The sequence below is a fragment of the Mauremys mutica genome, chromosome 15 (genome assembly GCF_020497125.1).
Source record: "Mauremys mutica isolate MM-2020 ecotype Southern chromosome 15, ASM2049712v1, whole genome shotgun sequence".
NCBI lineage: Eukaryota > Metazoa > Chordata > Testudines > Geoemydidae > Mauremys > Mauremys mutica.
Window position 1 is genome coordinate 11,864,628 of NC_059086.1, and position 21,720 is coordinate 11,886,347.

Below are 21,720 nucleotides of genomic sequence, written 5' to 3' on the forward strand. Positions count from 1 at the left end.
TGAGTTCCTCGACATGAAATACATTTACTCACTTTCTCCCCTGGCTGGTTTCCCTGCTCTCTTTCTGGTCTGTGCTGAATCTCACATGATTGTCCCTGCTCATGACTCCTGGACACATTCCTTTCCAATCTTTGCGATAATGCTCTGTGTTTATCCACTTGCTCAACATTTTCCTTCTGAGAATTCTGCGTCTCTTTCTCACATGCCATTGCATCACCTGCTGTGATAGAGACAGAAATCTCAAACAGGGATGGAAAGGGAAGACCAAACCATAAAAAGTTCAGGATAGAGGTAAAATAAAAATCAGGAACTGAACTCCCCCAAACTCTTCCCCTAAATGTAGTAGTAGGATTTTATGTTTTATCTGATTTAGAATGAAGGATAAAGAATAATAATGTAGCATGTATTAAATGTATTAGTGCAGGGGTCGGCAACCTTTCAGAAGTGCTGTGCCGAATCTTCATTTATTCACTCTAATTTAAGGTTTCACGTGCCAGTAATACATTTTAACATTTTTAGAAGGTCTCTTTCTATCAGTCTATAATTTAGAACTAAACTATTGTATGTAAATGAAAAATAAGGGTTTTAAAATGTTTTAAAAGCTTCATTTAAAATTAAATTAAACTGCAGAGCCCCCTGGATTGGTGGCCAGGACCTGGGCAGTGAGAGTGCCACTGAAAATCAGCTCTCATGCCACCTTAGGCACACGTGCCATAGGTTCCCTACCCCTGTATTAGTGTATGATCTGATCATATCCTGCCAGCACCCTTTTTGAGTAACAGAAAGGAATGGCCTAATGGGCCAATGGAATCTGTGTCTGGACTGATTTCAAGGCAGTAACAGATCTTCGAGGGTCACCAATTTGTTGTAGATTTAGCATTTTAAAATAAGTAAAAGAATGCCGTGATTGTTTTCTTTTGCACTGCAATTTGATGTTCCTGCTCAAAATGTTGTGTGTAAATTAAATCTGGTTTGTGTGTGAATGAGGAATGTGTGTTTTAAGAGATAAGTGTGAAGGCCATCGTTGAACCAGATGTACAAGAGAGGAACCGGAGACTGACGCAAGGGCTCCAGAAGGCTGCAACACACTCCTAGTGAAATGTCAGAGGAGGGCAGATTGACGACTCTAAAGATGAGACAGGCACCTATCAGTGGGGACAAGACAGCTGTGACCAAAACCAGCCTGGGAGAACTCCCTGAGGAACTTGATGAAAGAACAAGATAAAGGATGAGAAGGACAATTTAAGAAAATAAGCACTCGTCAAACAACAACTGATTACAATACGACGGTGCAAAACTCATTGGTCTCAATTAAGGAAAATCAGTATATAAACAAGGTGCCTTGCCATGAAACTCTGGGTTCGACCTGCCAAGACCTGCCCAAAGCATTGTGTCATGACTAGCAGAACCCGTCTCCTCCCTACCCGTGATCAACCTTGCTGGCCGCTAGATTGATCCGGACTCTGGAGTGGCAACTATAACATACACTGGCGGGACCGTGTGTGGTGTGACTGAATGGAAATACTAATTGTTGTATCTTCAATAAATGCAGCATATTGACTTTTCCCCTGAAAAAGATCCCGTGTGCTTCTTATAAGCATAACATTTTTGACGGAAAATTGCAAAAGGGTGAAGACATGCACTATGGTTGTTGAACATACTGCTAAACATTGCTAAAAGGTATATACCATACGTATAAAGTGATCAACCACTCAAGTGTGCACAGCCTCAGTCGTAGAAGATCTAGGCAATAGGGGGAGGATTAGAGTCCTAGCTCCGACCCGTCTGTAGGGGAAAACTATACAGATAAGATATATACAAACTGTCTAGGTATATACGCCCCCAGCATGGGTGGCGAGTCCTATGGGCCCATGGTGCCTGGGCACCAGAAATATTCGTGGCCCAGGGCCCGGCTTCAGCAATGTTTGGGGCTGGGTATCTCCCTCAGCCCCATCTTCTGCCCCTGGGTCCCCTCAACGCATCCTTTGGACCATTTAAAACAGCCCGGGGCCCCCACTCACCACTGGCAGTGCAGCAGAGTAGAGTGGCTTCCTCCCTGTTCACTCCACGTGTCTGCCGGCTCCTCCCTGAATCCCCTGGGTGGTGGGGGGAGGCTGTGTCCTGACCCAAGTGCCCCTGCAGCCAATGGGAAGCTGTGGGGGTGGTGCCTGGGGGTAGCAACACATGGACCACTCCTGGCCTGCCCTGCCTAGGAACCAGAGATATCTGCTGCACACACACACCCCAAGAGCTTGTACCCCCCCCTTTGCCCCTCAAACTTCCTCCCAGAGGCTGCACCCCTCCCTCCACCCTCCTCCCACCCCCAGCCTGCACCCAAACTCAGTCCCAGCGCCTGCACCCCTTATCCCCTCCTGCACCCCCAGCCCTTGTCCCAGCCTGGAGCCTGCACACAGAACCCAAACTCCATCACAGAGCCTGCACCCCCACCCCCTTCCCACACATCTCCTCCTGCCCCCAAACTCCTCCCCCCAGAGCCTGCACTCCTCACCCCCCTAACACTCCCATCCCTTGCCCAAGCCCAGAGCCGACACCTAAACTCCATTCCAGAACCTGCACCCCCTCCTTATGCACTCCCTCCTGTCCACAAACTCCCTCCCAGAGCCTGCACCCCTCATCCCCTTCTGCACCCCACCCCCTGCCCTAGCCTGGAGCCTGCACCCAGTATCCAAACTCCAACCCAGAGCCTGCACACCAACCCCCTTCCCACACACCCTCTCCTGCACCCAAACTCCCTCCTAGAGCCTGCACCCCTCACCCCCTCCTACACCCCCAGAGCCTGCACCCAGCACCCAAACTCCACCCCAGAGCTTGCACCCTAGACCTCTCTCCCCAATCCTAACTCCCTTCCAAAGCCCAACTTGTCTCCTGTCTTGCACACCAATCCCTTGCCCGAGCCCAGGACCTCCTCCCACCACCCAAACTCCCTCCCAGAGCCATTGACAGGTGGGGATGGAGTTTGGGGGGCAGGTTCTGAGCACCACCAAAATGTCTACAAACCTGCCACCCTGACCTCGGTCGTAGAAGTGCTGGGCCACAAGGAGGAGGGTTAGAGTCCTCGCTCCTACCCGTCTGCCGAGAGAAAATTGCATAGGTGAATATACCCTGACCCTGAATCTCTCTCCCTGACTAGCAAGAGAGAAGGACTGGCTCCTGAGGTAGGGAGGTAAGAACCTTGGACAGAGCAGTGCTGGGCCAGCTTGGAGGAGCAGATGAGAGCCCTGGCCCATTACCTGCCAGGCTGCGATTCCTGACTAGAAGGGCCAAGAAGGTGCAAGGGGCCAAAGAGAAAATGGCCCAGGGAAAATAGCTAGAGAAGGAGGGCAGAGAAGCTGCCGCTAGTGGGTCCCTGGGTCGGGACCCAGATTAGCAGGTGGGCCTGGGTCCCCCCCTTCCACTGCACCTGGCTGCAGAGTAGTGTGGCAGAGACAGACTGCAGCATGCCTGAGGGGAGGGGCTAGACTTTAGGGTTGTGGTTGGCCATCAAGGCAGGTGCAAGCCAAAGGATTGTTATCTCCCCCCCCAGCCCGGAAGGGGGTGAGAATGGAGTAGTGGGCACTGCCGGAGGGCAGTGTCCTGAAGCGGATGTCACTGAGCAGGGAGCAACGCGGGTCCGAAACCAGCAGAGCAGACAACGGGCAAGACACCATGCACAGAGGGCACTTCATGGCTGGCGAGAGCTAATTCCCAGACTGACCAGCAGGCGGCGTCGCGGTGGTGAGTCTCAATGCTGCTACACTCTGTTAAACTAAACTCTGCAGGATATAGGAGTTTGGGCAGTGTAGTATTTTGTCAATGTTACTGTGATGATTTCACAATTTTAAAGGAAATGCTTAAGGAAAGGGACCAGGAGGGGTGGGGGCTGGTTGAGGAGCCCACCCTCCTTGCTAAATTGGTAGTGGAACAAAGCCTGTGTCCATGAAAAGGGATGGTACAGCGAGGAAAGCAGGGTCGGGCCCTGACAAGCAGGTAGGTAACAAATAAAAAAATTGGAAAGCAGGTTGGAAGCCCTGAGGGTACGGTGGCAAAAGAAAAAAAAAAAGTAAGTTAGGCCATGGGGAATTCAGATCCTTGGAACAATACTTGGAAAGGTGAACTCTGAGTTGATGAAGGTGTCATTTGAGGAGATAAGCAAGTGATTTCAAAGAGAGGGAGAAGTTCCCTCTGCAGAGGCTGGAGGGAATTAAGCAGTTGAATGTTGTAAAAAGTTTTTTAAAAAAAGAAAAGTTATAGAAAGAGAACTCTTGGTTTCTTTGCAGCCATTCTGAAGGGAAACTGGGCCCTCTTCCAAAGGAAGGTCTGTAAATAAGCCAGGCAAAGAGACAATCTGACTAAATTGTTCATAGTCAAATGATTTCAAATTTGCTAAAAGAACACAAGGGGTTTCTATTGGAACTTAACTGCCCACAAATGTATACAAATGTAATCTGTGTACAGCTGTGTAAAAATTAAAAGCAGTGTAAGGAAGGTTAAGGAAAAAAGTGTGTATAAATATATTGTAACTCCACCAGAGAGATCCTTTGGGGCCATCTGCCTGTCCCAAGTCAGGGTAAAGGAGGAGGGTTGGGCGTGGGGCTAGCAACTCCACCCCGTAAAAAAATCAGTTTGCTACAGAAACGCCAACAATAGAGTTAACAGAGACTTTTAGCCTGGAAAAAGAAGGGTCTTCAACTCGAAGATGCATGACACTGGGTGGTGAAAGCCGTGAGGGAGCCACTAAGCCGATCACCCTTCTTACAACCAGGAGGATTACCATCGGCACATGGAACGTGAGGACCATGTACGAGTCAGGAAAGACGGCGCAGGTTGCAGCAGAGATGAGGAGCAACAACCTGACCCTACTAGGCATTAGCGAGACAAGATGGACGCAAGCTGGACAGAGACGACTGTTGACAGGAGAGCTGTTACTGTATTCAGGACATGAAGAGAGCGACGCACCCCACACACAGGGAGTAGGCTTCATGTTGTCCAAGCACGCACAGAGAGCACTGATTGGTTGGGAGGCACATGGTCCCAGGATCATCACAGCATCCTTCAGAACTAAAATGAAGAGGATTAAGATGAATGTTGTTCAGTGCTATGCTCCAACCAATGACAGTGAAGAGGAGGACAAAGACTACTTTTACAACAGACTCCAGAAAATATTAGAGACTCTCCCAGACAAAGACATTACCATCCTTATGGGAGACTTTAATGCCAAAATTGGACCTGATAACACAGGATACGAACAAGTCATGGGGACCCACACTCTGGGAGAGATGAGTGAGAATGGAGAGAGATTTGTGGATCTGTGTGCACTTAACAACCTGGTCATAGGAGGCAGCATCTTTCCTCACAAGCGGATCCACAAGAGTACCTGGGTATCGCCAGCAGGCACGACAGAAAACCAGATCGACCATGTCTGCATTAGCAAGAAGTTCAGAAGATCCTTGCAGGACGTTAGAGTTAGAAGAGGAGCAGATGTGGCGTCCGACCATCACTTAGTGGTGGCCAGATTGAAGCTGAAGAAGAACTGAATAGACGCGTCAGACAGAAGAGCGGAGTACAACGTCAGCCTTCTGAAGGACCATAAGACCAAGGAAGATTTTGGATTGACACTGAAGAATAAGTTTTCAGTACTACAGGATCGGTCTGAGGAAGAGGAAGACAGTGTACTCAACAGAGGGCAGAAAGTGAGAGACACACTTAGGTCAGCATGCCAGGAAGTGCTTGGAATTAAGAAACACCAGCAGAAAGAGTGGATCACAACAGAGACCTTGACTAAGATAGAAGACAGACAGAAGAAGAAGGCAGCAGTCAACAACAGCAGGACTAGAGCAGCAAAGGCCAAAGCTCAAAAAGAGTATGCTGAAGCCCACAGAGCAGTGAAAAGGAATATTAGGAAGGATAAGAGAGATTATGTGGATGGACTGGCAGCGGAAGCAGAGCAGGCAGCATACAGCGGTAACATGAAACAGCTGTACGATACTACCAAGCGACTGTCTGGAAAGTTCAGCAAGCCAGAACGTCCCGTTAAAGACAAGCAGGGAAAGTCTATAACAGGAATAGAACAACAGATGAACAGAGGGGCAGAGCACTTTGAGGAACTCCTGAACAGACCAGCACCACCTAATCCACCAGACATCGACCCAGCCAACAAGGACCTCCTAATCAATTGCGATAAACCAACCAGAGACGAGATCAGAAAAGCCATCACCATGATGAAGAACAGGAAGGCGGCTGGACCTGACGATATCCCAGCAGAGGCCCTGAAAGCAGACCTGGATGCTTGAGTGGAAATTCTGTACCCCCTCTTTGAGAAGATATGGGAAGAAGAAGTGATTCCAGCTGACTGGAAAGAGGGATACCTCATCAAAATCCCCAAGAAAGGAGACCTCAGCAACTGTGCCAACTATAGAGGAATCACACTCCTGTCGGTGCCAGGGAAGGTCTTCAACCGAGTCCTCTTAGAGAGAATGAAGGATGCCGTCGATCCACAGCTACGAGATGAACAGGCAGGTTTCCGACAGAAAAGATCATGCACGGACCAGATAGCAACGCTACGCATTATAGTCGAGCAGTCTATGGAGTGGAACTCCTCGTTGTACATCAACTTTGTTGACTATGAGAAAGCGTTCGATAGCGTGGATCGAGAGACGCTCTGGAAGCTCCTTCGGCACTATGGCATCCCAGCAAAGGTGGTCAACTTGATCAAGAACTCATACGACGGCATACACTGTAGAGTGATCCATGGCGGGCAGCTCACAAACAGCTTCCAGGTGCGAACCGGAGTCAGACAAGGATGCTTGTTGTCACCACTTCTCTTTCTCCTAGTCATAGATTGGATTATGAAAACATCCACTTACGAGCGTAGGAATGGAATCCAGTGGACGTTGTGGACCCAGCTTGATGACCTGGACTTTGCCGACGACCTTGCACTCCTTTCGCACAGTAAACAGCAGATGCAAGAGAAGACCAACGTAGTGGCAGCCACGTCATCACAGGTTGGCCTCAACATCCACAAGGACAAGACCAAGATCCTTAGGATCAATTCCATCAGCAATGACCCAGTCACACTGAATGGACGTCCCCTGGAAGAAGTGCAGTCCTTCACCTACCTAGGCAGCAGCATCGACCGGCAGGGTGGCACAGACGCAGACATCAAAGTAAGGATTGGTAAGGCAAGAGCAGCCTTCTTACAGCTCAAGAACATCTGGAGCTCCAGAGAGCTGTCTTTGGCAATAAAGATTCAACTGTTCAACTCCAACGTGAAATCAGTCCTACTGTATGGAGCTGAAATCTGGAGGACAACCAAAACAACCACCAGGAAGATCCAGACCTTCATTAATAGCTGCCTCAGAAGGATTCTCCAGATCCGCTGGCCAGACACCATCAGTAACATCCACCTCTTGGAGAGGACCCGTCAACTCCCAGCAGAGGAAGAAATTAGAAGGAGAAGGTGGGGCTGGATAGGACATACACTACGCAAGCAGCCAACCAACATCACCAGACAGGCACTGCGGTGGAACCCCCAAGGCAAGCGGAAAAGAGGCCGTCCAAGAAATACCTGGCGACGCGACCTTCAGGCTGATAGCAAAAAAATGGGCTATACCTGGAACCAGCTAGAGCGAATGGCCCAGGATAGAAGACTCTGGAGATCTGTGGTTGGTGGCCCATACCCCGATTGGGGTGACGGGCATGAGTGAGTGAGTGAAATATATTGTGTAAATATGTGGAGTGTTTAGAACCTAAAGCAACACTTGCGTTTGTAAAATTCTTGTTTTGCAGGTTTAAGATGAATTGGTTTTGTTTTTAAATAATACCACTAAAATCCATTTGAATCTTTCATTCAAAGTTGCAAAATGGATCATGACTCTTGGTTACACTGCTTTTTGATCTTTGCAATAATTCTTTTTGCCAGACACAGGTAACAAGTGTTGTTTGATTTGGTATTTAGCGTTTAACCTTTAAGGTACCTTAATGCTTTATAAGTTCAATATCTTTTTAAAAGACCAAAGTCATGGCTGCAGCAGGGCAGTTAAAACCAGGAGAATGGGGGGGGGGGGTATGGTGTGTGGTTGTGGTTTTTTTTGTTTTGTTTTGTTTTTGGTAAAAAAAATAAGAAATTAAAAAATATACAGTGCCCCACACTGAGCCTTAGGGTGGCTCTATGTAATCAAACTGTCGCTTTGATAAGAGTACATAAAAATTTTGAGCATAAAAGAAAGTTACACCTTATGTAAAAATTAATACGGCTAATGTTATACAAATTAAACTATGGAAGGAATGTGCATTTTCCCCAGAATATGTGTAGTGTATATTGTAGAAGGGGTAAAAGAAATGCAAACACATACCATACTACTTAATTAAAATCCTATTAGGGCTCCAGAGGAACCCACAATAGGTTGGGTTTTCTTTTTCAGATCGCTGTGTGTTTTAGAAGCAGGAGTGAAATGTAATCAAAACTCTGGTGGAAGTTGACTGTGTCCCTTTTAAAACAGAGTCTCTAAGCTCCTAATGGCTTTAAATCCTAAAGCAAGCAAAAAAGTGTCTGTGTTTTGCAAATTACCTAACTGATAAAGGAAGAAAAGAACTGCCCATAAATTGCAGCACAAAGAAGTCAAACCAAAGGACAAGACGGGAGACAGGTACATCAGAGGAAGGTAAGGGCACTCGTAAAAATGCCGGCCCCTACTGACACCCATTCTTTAAGAATACTGCTAGGAGGAATCAATTTTCTTAGTCCACATCTATAAATATGCTAAAATAACTCACCCATTGTGGAAACTGATTAAAAAAAAAAGACAAAATGGGAATGGAGAAAAGAGCAGGACTCCGCTTTAACCCTGCTAACACAAAAGGCTCTCACAGCCCCAGCCCTGCGTTTCCCTGATGAATCACAGCCTTTTGTTAAACAAATGAATGTTTGGCAGCTAATAACATGGCCGTGGCTGCCACACTATTACAAAACAGTTAAAAAGGGAACCTTAAAATGGGGGAAATGGGGTCACTCACTAGACTCAAAATGGACAGGCCCTTACTCCATGGTGGGTTGCCTTAGCCCATTGGTATACTGCATTTAAAAAATAAAAATGGAAATGGGTACGCGTTTCACAAATTAAACTGCTTATATAAGCAATGTTTGAATTATTTGCAGAAAAGGACATCCCAGAACCTGAGCACGAGGTGCTGCTTCACCACCACAATTTTAATCCTTCCAGTGTCACAGAGGCTGAAATGACACTTTTTTCCCCAGCCCCGGCTCCTCTTCATTTACATATAATTTGAAAAGTTTCCAATATAACTGTTCTTCAGCACAACCCAGAGCAACGTGAGAACAACTGGCAATGATACAAACTGTATCATTGGTGACTCTAACAATAACTTTGCAATAGGAGGAATGCTATAAATGTGATGCTCCCTGGCTCCTGATAGGAAGGGCACACTCAAATTACTTATGGGACAATGGAGTTGATAGAAAGGACAAATGGGTCCACCTCAAAACAGAGCAAACTGCAACAATGGGCCACTCATCTGGGCAAGCTGAGGGATAACGGTGCAGTAAACAGTTCAAACAGCTTTAAAGTTACTATGTGGGAATCAGGAAAATTAATAAAGAAAAAAAGGTATGGATAGCCCTAGACGTTTTTATGGTGTTGATCTCCCTTGCAGATTCTCTGATGGCTAACAATGGACTGAGTGCCAAGAGAAGGTTTTCCCATACACTGCATTCACAGGGCCTCTCCCCTGTGTGGATTTGCTGATGTTCAGAAAGGGCTGAGCTCTTAGTGAAGCATTTTCCACACTCACTGCATTTATAGGGCCTCACCCCTGTGCAGATTCTCTGATGCTTTATAATGGCTGAACAATCAAGTTAGTTTTCCCCACACTCAGTGAATGTATTTTTTTCTCTTTCCCATGAGGATTTCCTGCTGTGTTGTGGTTTCTTTATGTCCTTCTGAGTTCTCTCACAGCAAATACATTTACCCACTTTCTCCCCTGGATGGTTTCCATGCTCTCTTTCTGATTTGTGCTGGATCTCACAGGACTGTCCCTGATCATGACTCCTGGTTACACTGCTTTTTGATCTTTGCGATAATTCTGTGTTTATCCACTTCCTAAACATTTTCCTTCTGAGACTTCTGTTCCTCTTTGTCACATACCATTGCATCAGCTGCTTGATAGAGACAGAAACCTCAGACAGGGATAGAAAGGGGGAGGCCAAACCAAAATAAGTGCTGGAGAGAGGTCAAATAAAAAATCAGGAACTGGACTCCCACTCTTCCCCCAAATGTAGTTGTAGGATTTTATGTTTGTATTTTATATAATTTAGAATGAAGGATAAAGAATAAGAACGTAGCATGTATTTAAAGTATTGGTTTAGGATTTGATCATATTCTGCCAGCCACCCTTTCTGAATAACAGAAAGGAATGGCCTAATAGACCCATGTTTAGAGATATATTAGCCAGAATCTGTGTCTGGACTGATTTCAAGGCAGTACAGATCTTTGAGGCTCACCAATTTGTTGTAGATTTAGCATTTTAAAATAAGTAAAAGAATGCCGTGATTGTTTTCTTTTGCATTGCAATTTGATATTCCCGTTCAAAATGTTCTGTGTAAATTAATTCTGTTTTGTGTGTGAATGAGAAATGTACGGTAGGTATTAAGAGATAAGTGTGAAGGCCATCGCTGAACCAAATGTACGAGGGAGGAACCAAAGACAGATGCAAGGGCACCAGGAGGCTGCAACACACCCCTACTGAAATGTCAAAGGAGGCAGATTGACGACTCTAAAGATGAGACAGGCACCTATCTCCTGGTGACAAGACAGCTCTGATCAAAACCAGCCTGGGATAACTCCCTGAGGAACTAGATGGAAGAAAAAGATAAAGGATGAGAGGAACAATTTAAGAAAACAAGCACTCAACAAACAACAATTGATTACAGCATGATGGTGCAAAACTCATTGGTTGCAATGAAGGAAAATCACTATATAAACAGGGTGCCTTGCCATGAAACTTTGGGTTCATCCTGCCTAGACTTCCCCAGAGAATCACATTGCAACCAACAGAACCCAGCTCCTCCTACGTGTGATCAACCTAGCTGGCCACAAGATTGATCTGGACTCTGGACTGGTAACTGTAACATCGACTGGCAGGACAGTGTATGTTTATGGTGTAATTGAATGCATATGCTAATTGTTGCATCTTCAATAAATGCAGTGTATTGCCTTTTCCCCTGAAAAAGATCCAATGTGCTTATTATAAGCATAACACAAATAGGAGAGAGGAGGGGATCAATTTGGCCTTCACATCCCATCCAAATTCACAGGAGGAAGGGAAGAAGCTACTGCCTGGTGTCTACTAGGATCTACAGGAAACCATGAGCTAATTTACCCTGAGGATATGACCCCTGCTAGGGACAATAATGAATCAACAGACCTCCCAAGGGCTTTGTAGGGGATCCCAGATGTTTCCTTCAGGCACTTCCAGATTCTGAGTGGTTTAATGTTTCCTCACCTGTGCAGAGAACTCTCAGGATCTCTCTTTCCTCTGAACCCTGGAGGTCTGAGACCCATGACTCTTCCCCTTGCTCAAGCTCGGAGATCACATCAGGTTTGGAAACTGGAAACCCTGCTCAGATGAAAGAAAATAAAGGAGTTCACTTGATTTCATAACTTTGTCATTTAAAAAAAAAATCTATTAATTTAACTTCAGTGCTTAGCGTGACCTGGTGTGCCTGTGGCAGTCCTCACTGAAAAGGCCAAGGTCAGGGCTGCCTGAAAAATGGAGGGCAGATGCTCCTAAAACTGGTGATTTAACATTGAAGGTAAACTCACCAACCAGTCACAAACTGTGCTTCTGATTCCCCAAGCTCGCTATTGAGAAGCTGAAAAAAGAAATTACACAGCCCCATTTATTGCATCCCAGTTCTCTGACTCCCAATCAGCACCTAGGTCCAGTACAGTGAGAGGTTATTTAAAAACTCTGTGCGCATAGACAAACTGTTCTTCTGACCCCAAAGGGTCAACCACATCACCGGGTCAGTATAGGTTTGGATCTTACATAAAATACCATGTTCCGCTCCAGTCCTTTAGCATCTAAACTAAAGGTTTATTATAAAAGAAAGAAGAAGGGAGTTGTTAAATGGGAAAGCAGTCAGATACATTCCAAAATCTATATAATCAGGTTCTTAGCAGTATTGGTGAGTTGCTGGCTTGAAAGTCCATCTGGAACACATCCACAGTTTGGATGGGTCATTCAGTCCTTCATTCAATGCTTCAGTTTGTAGAAAAGCTGCTCCAGAGGGTTTGAAGACAAAATGGATATGATGCAGCTGCCCTTATATTCCTTTGGCCTTGTAGCTTCTACTTCCTGTGTCCCAAACACAAGCTTCACAGCACATGGCATGGAAAAGCCTTGGAGTTCTCAGTATATAGGCTGTGACGCAGTAGGGAGCAGGGCAGATTGACCTGGGAACGTCGCAGGGGAGTTTTACTGGGACTGTCTGCATTACAGATGGGATAGCAGGGGATGACTTCACTTGAGGGATGATACCTGAGCCAGGAGGGGGGTTCGGGCGGGAAACTGGACAAAGGCTGGAGAACAAGCTGGGGGAAGGCTGGGTGAGACTGCTGGAGGGGGTTTTGAGTTTGGAGCAGTCTGGGGAAGCAGAGGGACCCCCAAGGCTGGGGTCTAAACTCCCTGCCCCCACTCCCCCCCAAGGGACCTGACTGAGGGGTCCTGGTTGTACCTACAAGCTCTGTTTGGGACTGTGTTCCTGTCATCTAATAAACCTTCTGGTTTACTGGCTGGCTGAAAGTCACGGTAAATGAAAGGAAGTGAGGGTGCAGGGCTCTGACTCCCCCATACTCTGTGGCAGTGGTGGGATGTACTGCACCCCGTGGATGGCGCTTCCTGCAGTAAGTAACTGGTGAGCAGTAAAACAAAGTGGGATTGATGGGGACCAGTGTGCTGAAGATTCAGAGTGGAGTGGTTTGGGGGGTGGAGGAGCTACGCTTAACCCCTGCGAGTGTGTGACCAGCGAGAAGGACTGCAGTAATGGGGCCCCCCTGGGGACTGTGGTGAGTAGGCTCAGGACAGAGTCATCTGCAGCTTGACCCTGGGAGAGAGGTGGTGACCTGGAAAAGGTCTGGAACACTAGGGGTTCCTCCTGGAAACCATGGGGAACTGAGAGCACACAGGCCTCTGAGTGGCCAGCGGGAAGATGTATAAGAAGCGCCTTAAGAGCGACCTAGTCGAGCTGTGCAGGCAAAGGTGGCTGCACATTGGGAGGCTCACCAAAGAACAGCTGATTGCCCAGCTGGAGGAGGAGGATCCGTCAGCGGAGCCCGTCCCTGTCTCTGAGGGAAGCAGCCCGCAGATGAAAGGCAGGCACCAGTATCTGTCCCATCTGGGAGTGGTCAGACAGCTGCCGAGGGCATCCCAGGACCCCTCCTAACTATTCCTAGGGAAAGGCCTGGGAGGAGCCCAGCAAATACCAAGGGCACCGGGACCCCAGCAGACATGGCTCCCCCCATCACGGAGCTATGCAAAAAAGGGAAGCCAGACAAAGTGGTCTGGACCAACAAGTGGCAGATGGCTCTCTGTGCGCTGAAGGAGGCTCTGGTCAGTGGCTCAGTTCTGGCAAACCCAGACTTTGACACGTCCTTTATGGTGTTCACCGATGCCGCAGACATGGGACTGGGGGCAGTGTTAATGCAGGATGATGAAAAGGGGGAGATGTACCCCACTGTGTACCTGAGCAAGAAGTTGCTACCCCAGGAACAAAGCTACGTGGCCATCGAGAAGGAATGCCTGGCTGTGGTGTGGGCGCTTAAGAAACTAGAGCTATATCTATTTGGGCGACACTTCACCATGCACACTGACCACTCTCTCCTGACCTGGCTACACCAGATGAAAGGAGCCAACGTCGAGCCTGCTCCTGCAGGGTTATGACATGGACGTGGTCCATAGGAAGGGGAGTGCCAACATGATAGTGGATGTGTTGTCCCGGAGACTTCCTGGCACTGAACTTCCCCAGGTCACTGGTCAGAGTGACCCTGCTCAGTTCAGTCTCGAAGGGGGGACAGACATGACACAATAGGGAGTGTGGGAGATTGTTCTGGGAATGTTGGAGGGGAGTTTTACTGGGACTGTCTGCAATGGAGATGGGATAGCAGAGGGTGACTTCACTTGAGGGATGATACCTCAGCCTCTAACCTGAGCCAGGAGGGGGGTTGCATCGAGGTGACACTTTTGCCCAGAAAACTGCACAAAGGCTGGAGGAGGAGCCGGGAGAAGGCTGGGTGAGACTGCTGGAGGGGGATTTCAGTTTTCAGCAGTCTGGGGAAGCAGACAGAACCCTAAGGCTGGGGTCTAAGCTCTTTGCCCCCTTCCCTCCTAAGGGACCTGACTGAGGGGTCCTGGTTGTACCTACAAGCTCTGTTTGGGACTGTGTTCCTGTCGTCTAGTAAACCTTCTCTTTTACTGGCTGGCTGAGAGTCACGGTGAATCGCAGGAAGTGAGGGTGCAGGGCCCTGACTCCCCAACACGCCGTGACACAGGCATACCCCTGCATGTCTAATGGCTAGGCACTGCTGATGCCAATATGTCAGGGGGTGTCACCCAGAAACATTGCACAAGTCTGGAAATACCTATCTACCCTACATATCTATAACTCACACTACAAAGATGATACAAATATAGGAACAAAATGATCATACTGGGAAAATAACATTTTCACTGACACTTTACATGGCATATCTAGCACAATTCATTGCAATAATTTTATTAATAAAATAATAGTAATACAAAGTATCACACAATTCCATACACTGTCAGACTTAGTAAAATGGTGAATTCCCATGGCCAGCTCCCCAGGTCACTGAAGATGCCAAACACTTTGCTTCTGAGGGACTGAAATACTCACATATCTGCTGGGAACACACACAGACAGACACGGTGTCAGTCTGTACCCCTATGTTCACTCTTCTAAAAAATTATGACCAATTTTGTACATAGTATGTGTTTTCAGATACCTCACAAGCCAATCTATTGAATATTATCCTCCTGTTAAAATGTGTAGCAACACTGTATGTAAATGAGATTTTACAGTATATTACTACTGAAAAAGTTACAATTCTGGAGAACACCCACAGACCAGTTCCTCAGAGACAGCAAGACAAATAGCTGGTCAAATAGCCATTCTCCGGTAGGGGAAGGTGTGAAGAATACATTTACATTCCATCACAGGGACACTTGAAACTCGTATCTTCAACAGAGAGCCTGTCACCATGACTCAGCTGAGACTGAAGTTGTTTCTAATAAAGGATTGAATTACCGAAAGGTGAGGAAAAAGCTTGAGACTCTCTCTCTCTCTCCCCTTTCCCTCTGCTCATAACTCCTGAAGAGCTGAACTTAGGCAGCAGGGGCGGGTTAGGGGGAGTCCCGGCTGATAGGAAAGCCAGCCTGTCTCAGCATATGGTGAGAAACATTTGCTTTCAAGCCGTTTTAGCTTGTTAACTTAGATGCTAGTTTTTATCTTGTATTTCTTTTGTAACCAATTCTGACTTTTATGCCTCACTACCTTAGTCACTTGAAATCTTCTTTTTCCCGGTAGTTAATAATCTTGGTTTATTGTTTATCTAACCAGTGTGGTTGGATTAAAGTGTGTTGGAAACTCCATTTGGGATAACAAGGCTGGTGCATGTCATTTTCCACTGATGAAATGACAGATTTCATATGAGCTTGCGTTGTTCAGCAGTATGCTGGACAGTGCAAGATGCATATTTCTGGTGGAAATCTGGGACCGGAGAATTTTCTGGGGTTCTCCTGTGGGGTACTGTAATTCGTGAGTCACAGACTAGCAGCACTCAATACTGTGAAGTTTTTTTTTTTTTTTTTAAAGTAACTCCAAGTTTTATTAAAAGGAGGGCAGGGGGCATGCAGCCTCCCGCAGGGATGTTTAAAACAGGCCCCCACCCCGTGGCACACGGGCAGGGACCCGCTGCCCCTCTGGGTATGGGGCGGCCTAGTCCAACGGCCGGGAAGGTGGCCAGCAAAACCCTCCGGGGAGTGAGTTACATGCTAGAGACTGTGTGTTAACTGCCCGGGAGTGGCTGCTCTCACAGTAAAGCAGTGTAAAAGGCACCCCAGCTTGCGGAACTGAGGGGAAACAGCTGTTCAACACTCCAGATTGCACCGTGGTTAATGTCACAGACACTCAATTTCAAAGAAGCTCCTAAAACACAGAAAGTAAATCCATGTCCCAGAAATCGAAGACTCAAGACACAGGGCATGAATCCCTGGCACTCCTTCTTGCTGACAGAGAGGTCCAGAGACAATGAGAGAGTCCTGGGGAAGCTGGGAACAGGAACCATGGTCTGGTGGGGTTCAGGGGAGAAAGGGAACAGGAAGGGCAGGGATATCACTGAATGCAGGATCTCAGCAGTACTAGATGTCAGGATAGCACATAGTGCAGCCCACTGAAAAACATAATCCCAACTACACATATAAAATGGTGGGGTCTAAATTAGCTGTTTCCACTGAAGAGAGGGATCTTGAAGTAATTGTGCCTAGTTCTCTGAAAACATCCACTCGAGGTGCAGAGGCCGTCAAAAAAAAAACAACCCAAAAAACAGAATGTTGGGAATCATTAAGGAAGGGATAGATAAGACAGAAAATATATTGCCTTTATATAAATCCATGGTACACCCACATCTTGAATATTGCATGCAGATGTGGTCACTCCATCTCAAAAAAGATACATTGGAATTGGAAAAGGTTCAGAAAAGGGCAAAAAAAAGTGATTAGGGGTATGGAACAGCTTCTGTATGAGGAGAGATTAAAAAGTCTGGGACTTTTCAGCTTGGAAAAGAGATGAAGGGTGATATGAGAGAGGTCTATAAAATCATGACTGGTGTGGAGAAAGTAAATAAGGAAGTGTTATTTACTCCTCCTCCTAACACAAGGACTAGGAATCACCAAATGAAATTAATAGGCAGCAGGTATAACACAAACAAAAGGAATTATTTCTTCACACAACGCACAGTCAACCTGTGTAACTCTTTAACAAAGGATGTTGTGAAGGCCAAGACTATAACAGGGTTAAAAAAAAAAAAAGATAAATTCATGGAAGACAGATCCATCAATGGCTATTAGCTAGGATGGGCAGCGATGGTGTCCCTAACCTCTGTTTGCCATAAGATGGGAATGAGTGACAGTAGATTAATCACTTGATGATTACCTGTTCTGTTCATTCCCCCTGGGACACCTGGCATTGGCCACTGCCAGAAGACAGCGTACTGGGCTAGATGGACCTTTGGTCAGATCCAGTATGGCCATTCTTCTGAACTAGCGAATCTAGTGAGTCCAGTGTCATGGGAGGGAGCAGGAAAATCCCTGAGTGTGGAGAACACTGGGAAATTAGAAACTATAATTCAGGAGCAACAGACTCTAATTAGTCTGGAAAAGCAGAATGTGAAAAAGAAGAATCAGGTCATGTGACTTATGGAAGAGAGAAGAGAAGAGAGATTGTGGTTATTACACACAGTGATAGGGGAGCAGGACTCTCCATGTCTCAGGAAGTGTCACTATCAACCTAAGCCATTTTCACATGATGGGGTGCAATCCAGAGCAGTGAGGAGTTGTGTCATCTGTAATCCTGGGTGAGAGTCAACATTCTGCTGCTGGAGCTCCCCTTTCTGGATACTCCTGGCCAGCATTCAAGGATGCACTGAGTGTCTGTGTGATAAGTAACCCTAGACTGGCAGCTCTGACTCCTGCAGCCTGCCTGTTACACCCCAAACACATTCTGGTTTGGGTAAAGAAGGCTCAGGGTTTGAGAGAAGGTCTGGGGTTGGAAGCTTCTGTTGGTTATGCTGGACCTAACCCCCAGTTTTACTTATGCAAACAGGAGATATTTGACACTGTGTGATACTGCTCCTGTGCTCTGATACCAAAGTGTTCTGCAGCAGGGGAGGGTCTCTGGTAGTTTGTGTGTCACTGGCATATTGGGGTGATGCTGAAACAGGAGAGGTGGCATTGTGGGGCTGGTGTGAACCTTAACTCTTCATTGCCCTTTCCAAGAACCGAGGGGACAGTAACCCTTACCCAGTGAGGTCACATTCTCATAGTTCTCCTGCATGATGTCTCTGTAGAGGGCTCTCTGAGCGGGGTCCAGCAGAGCCCCCACTTCTGTGGTGAAATACACAGCCACCTCCTCGAAGGTCACCGGCCCCTGTAAGAGTAAGAGCTCAACACTCAGTACCTGCTGCACTACTCACAGCCCCACTGTTCGTGTGGGAGAGGAGCCAAACAGAAGCTCTGGGTGGCTCACAGTCAACAGAATCTAACCCCACCCCACTCAGAGCATCCAGAAAACATCAGGGTGAGGGGATGAAGAGAGCCCCTTGTCTCTCCCAGCAGATCCATCACACACCTACTAGCCACAGACTGATACAGGAGGTGGAGCCAGCGCCAGAGTCCAGGAAGAGTTCCCTGGTAGGAAGCCCAAAACCCTCCTCATTGTGAGGAGCTGGATATGAAGGGAGGGGAATCTCCCCTAAGCCTGACTAGTGGGTGCCCCCTTCATATCTCACAGCAGCCGCTGGTTAGTCGAGTCAGGCTCCAGCACTATGAATCTGGTCAGTTTTCCTAGCCCCATGTAGGTGGGTTATTTTCTGTTCAAAAATTAGGGCATTTCCACCACCGAACCTCATGGGTCTGTTCCCAGTATCTAGGCCGCTTATTAAACAACTCCCAGCAGGCTTGCCCCTCCTGCCAGGCTAAGCCCACAGACGCATTTTTAACCTCCTTTCTCCCTCCCCGCATCCCATAACTAAGTCTCTGAACACAAGGCTAGAAAAGAGCAGAGCCAAAGGAGTCACTTTCAACGATTCCCTCTGACACTGACCCCACGGCAGCCACACCCCAGCAGAAGGGATATGGAGTCAGGAACTGAGTTTTCCCTCTGTCTGAGCCTCATCTTGTCCACAGGAAAGTGACTCTACCCAGGGTGCAGTAATACATCTGTCTGGGCAGGTTAGAGATCTTGAAATCTCTTTCAAAACTCTTCTCTCCCATTTGCCCTTTCAATCTCTTTCTCCTTCTATCTCCTTTTCCTTGTCCTCTCTCCCTGCCCACCTGATAGGAATGTACCATTCCTGGCTGTTTGCTCCCCCATGGCTGCATTTGCTCCTGCAATTGCTAATAAGAGGAGAAATAACTGGTCGGGGGGGGGGGGGGGGTATTTGTGTAGAGCAGCAGTCCCCAACCTTTTTGGCACCAGGGACCGGTTTCGTAGGAAAAAAAATTTCCGCGGACCTGTGGGATGGTTTTGGGACGATTCAAGCGCATTACATTTATTTTTGTACTTTTATTTCTATTATTATTGTAATATATACCCATATTTTTCCGTGTATAAAACGCCCCCACTTTTCTAACCCCAAATTCAGGTTTTTGGTTTTTTTTCTCCCCCGCTTTGCCGCTCCGGCCATGCCCAAGGTTTTTTTGTTTTGTTTTCTTTGCCCTCCAGCCGCACTGCAGCTGTCCCCCCCGACTTTGCTGCTCAGGCCCAGGAAGAGGACGCAGAGGTAGGGATAGAGGGAAGGAGGAGGGCCGTGCGCCCGGCTGGTCTCCGGCGGCAGCCCTGCCCGGCTCCTGCCGCGTCCCTCCCCGGCCGCGCGACTCCCCAGCCGCCCGGCTCCCCCGGTCCCCAGCCGCCTGGCTCCCCCGGTCCCCAGCCGCCGCAGTACCCGGACCGCACTACCGGAGCCGGGCAGCCGGGGACGCGGGGAGCCGCCCGGCTCCCTGGCTCCCCGTGTCCCCGGCTGCCCGGCAGTGCGGTCCGGGCACTGCGGCGGCTGCGACCCCACCTACCCGGATGCCCGGCTCCGGACACTGCCCGGCCCCGTGCTCCCAGCTCCAGCCGCGGATGGCCTGTTGCGCCACCAGCCACGTGCAGGCAGCGCGGTAAGGGGGCAGGGGAGTTCCGGGGTGGGGGGGTGGATAGGGGGCAGGGAACAGGAGGCTTACTTCCGTGTATAAGACTACCCTCAATTTTTAGGATAAGGATTTTAGGAAAAAGTATAGTCTTATACACGGAAAAATACGGTAATGAAATAATTATACAACTGACCATAATGCAGAATTAGTGGGAGCCCTGCCCCCTATCTGACCCCCACCCACTTCCTGCCCCCCCTCAGAATCCCCGACCCATCCTGCTCCTTGTCCCCTCACCATCCCCCAGATACCCCCACCACCCTGGGACCCCACCCCTGCTCCCTGTCCCCTGACTGCCCCAACCCCTATCCCCCCCTCCCCCCGAGTCCTGACAGACCCCCCCCGGAACACCCACAATCCAACCCCCCCCCATTCCCTGCCCCCTCTCTGTGCCCTGACTGTCCCCAGGACTCCCTGCCCCTTAGCCAACCCCCCTGGCCCCAGCCTCTTACCCCCGGCTCCCTCCTCACCCAGAGCCTCAGTGCCTCGCCTGACAGCTGCAGCGTGCCTCCAGCGGGGCCTGAGCTCCGTCCCGCTCAGAGCCGTGTGGTGAGGGGGCGGGGCTTGGAGCTCCAGCAGGGCCTGAGTCCCGCCCCGCTCAGAGCAGCGTGGTGAGGGGGCGGGGCTGGGAGCTCCATGCCGAGCGGAAGCAGCTGAGCTCAGCCCGGAGCTCGCAGCCCCGCCCCCTCACCACGCGGCTCTGAGGGGGCGGGGCTCAGGGGCCCCGCCGGAGACACGCCACTTGATGTGCTAGGGGTCGGTTCGCGGCCCGGTTCCTAACAGACCGCAGACCGGTACCGGTCCGCGGCCCGGGGGTTGGGGACCCCTGGTGTAGAGTCATTTTAATGTCAGACCCCAGCATTTTCCCTTGGTTTCTTCCAGTTACCTGGAGTCTCTGGTTCAGAATTTAGTATTAACAGGGCCCAGGGCTGCCCTAGGGGGCTAGTACCAGCTGGAGAAAGTCATCTCCTGGCTTGGGCAGAGAAGAAGCTCAAATTAAGAGCTTCCCGGCACAGAGCCCCCGCTGGGGGAGTAGCAGCTGCTAAACCTGGTCTCCCAGATCACAATGGAGGCTGCAGCATCTGACTCAGGAAGCTGAACGCCAATATCCTGAGCAGAGAGGGACAGAGCGTTTGAGCAGCTTCCCTCCTTTAGCTCTCTGGGGAGAGCAGCTAATGAGAGCCCCTCCTCACAGGGAGAATTGCTGATCTCATTTGCCCACTGTCCATCCAGAGTCACTCCTTGCCTTTCCATACAGTGACTCTGGATTAACAATGGTCTCAATGAAACCAGATTTCAGAAAGAATGAGTCCAGAATGCTGTGGAAGAGACCATTGTGTGGCAGTGCTAAGCACCTTCCCACCTCCCTCATCCACCAGAATTAGGACAAGGACGGGGGGTGGGGGGGGGCGGATTTTCCCAATGGAACCAGAAGTTCCTGCAGTTTTCAAGAGAAGAGAAAAGCAAAATCTGTGATTCCACTTCAGTGTTTGGTAAGTGGACATAAAGTGATCACCGTGACTGGGCCTGGCCAGGGTATGTCAGGCAGTGCTTGGAGCCAGGGTGCTAGGACAAGCTGATCAGAAAGAATTAGCGTGGTCAGGAGCAGTCCCCAGAGCCCACAGCCAGGGTCCCCAAACACCCCCCCCCAGCCAGGGGCCCCTGACACAGCCCAGCCAGGGGCCCACCAGACATTCCCTGGGACCCAGATACCCGTTA

The 21,720-nt window shown here is 48.7% G+C and overlaps 1 protein-coding gene across 1 annotated transcript in view; it reads right to left on the reverse strand.

Moving 5' to 3' along the window:
- LOC123350391 (zinc finger protein 850-like) overlaps positions 1-21,720 on the reverse strand; it is a 586,050-nt gene that overhangs the window by 3,836 nt on the left and 560,494 nt on the right. The gene's annotated exons all lie outside the window — the stretch shown is intronic.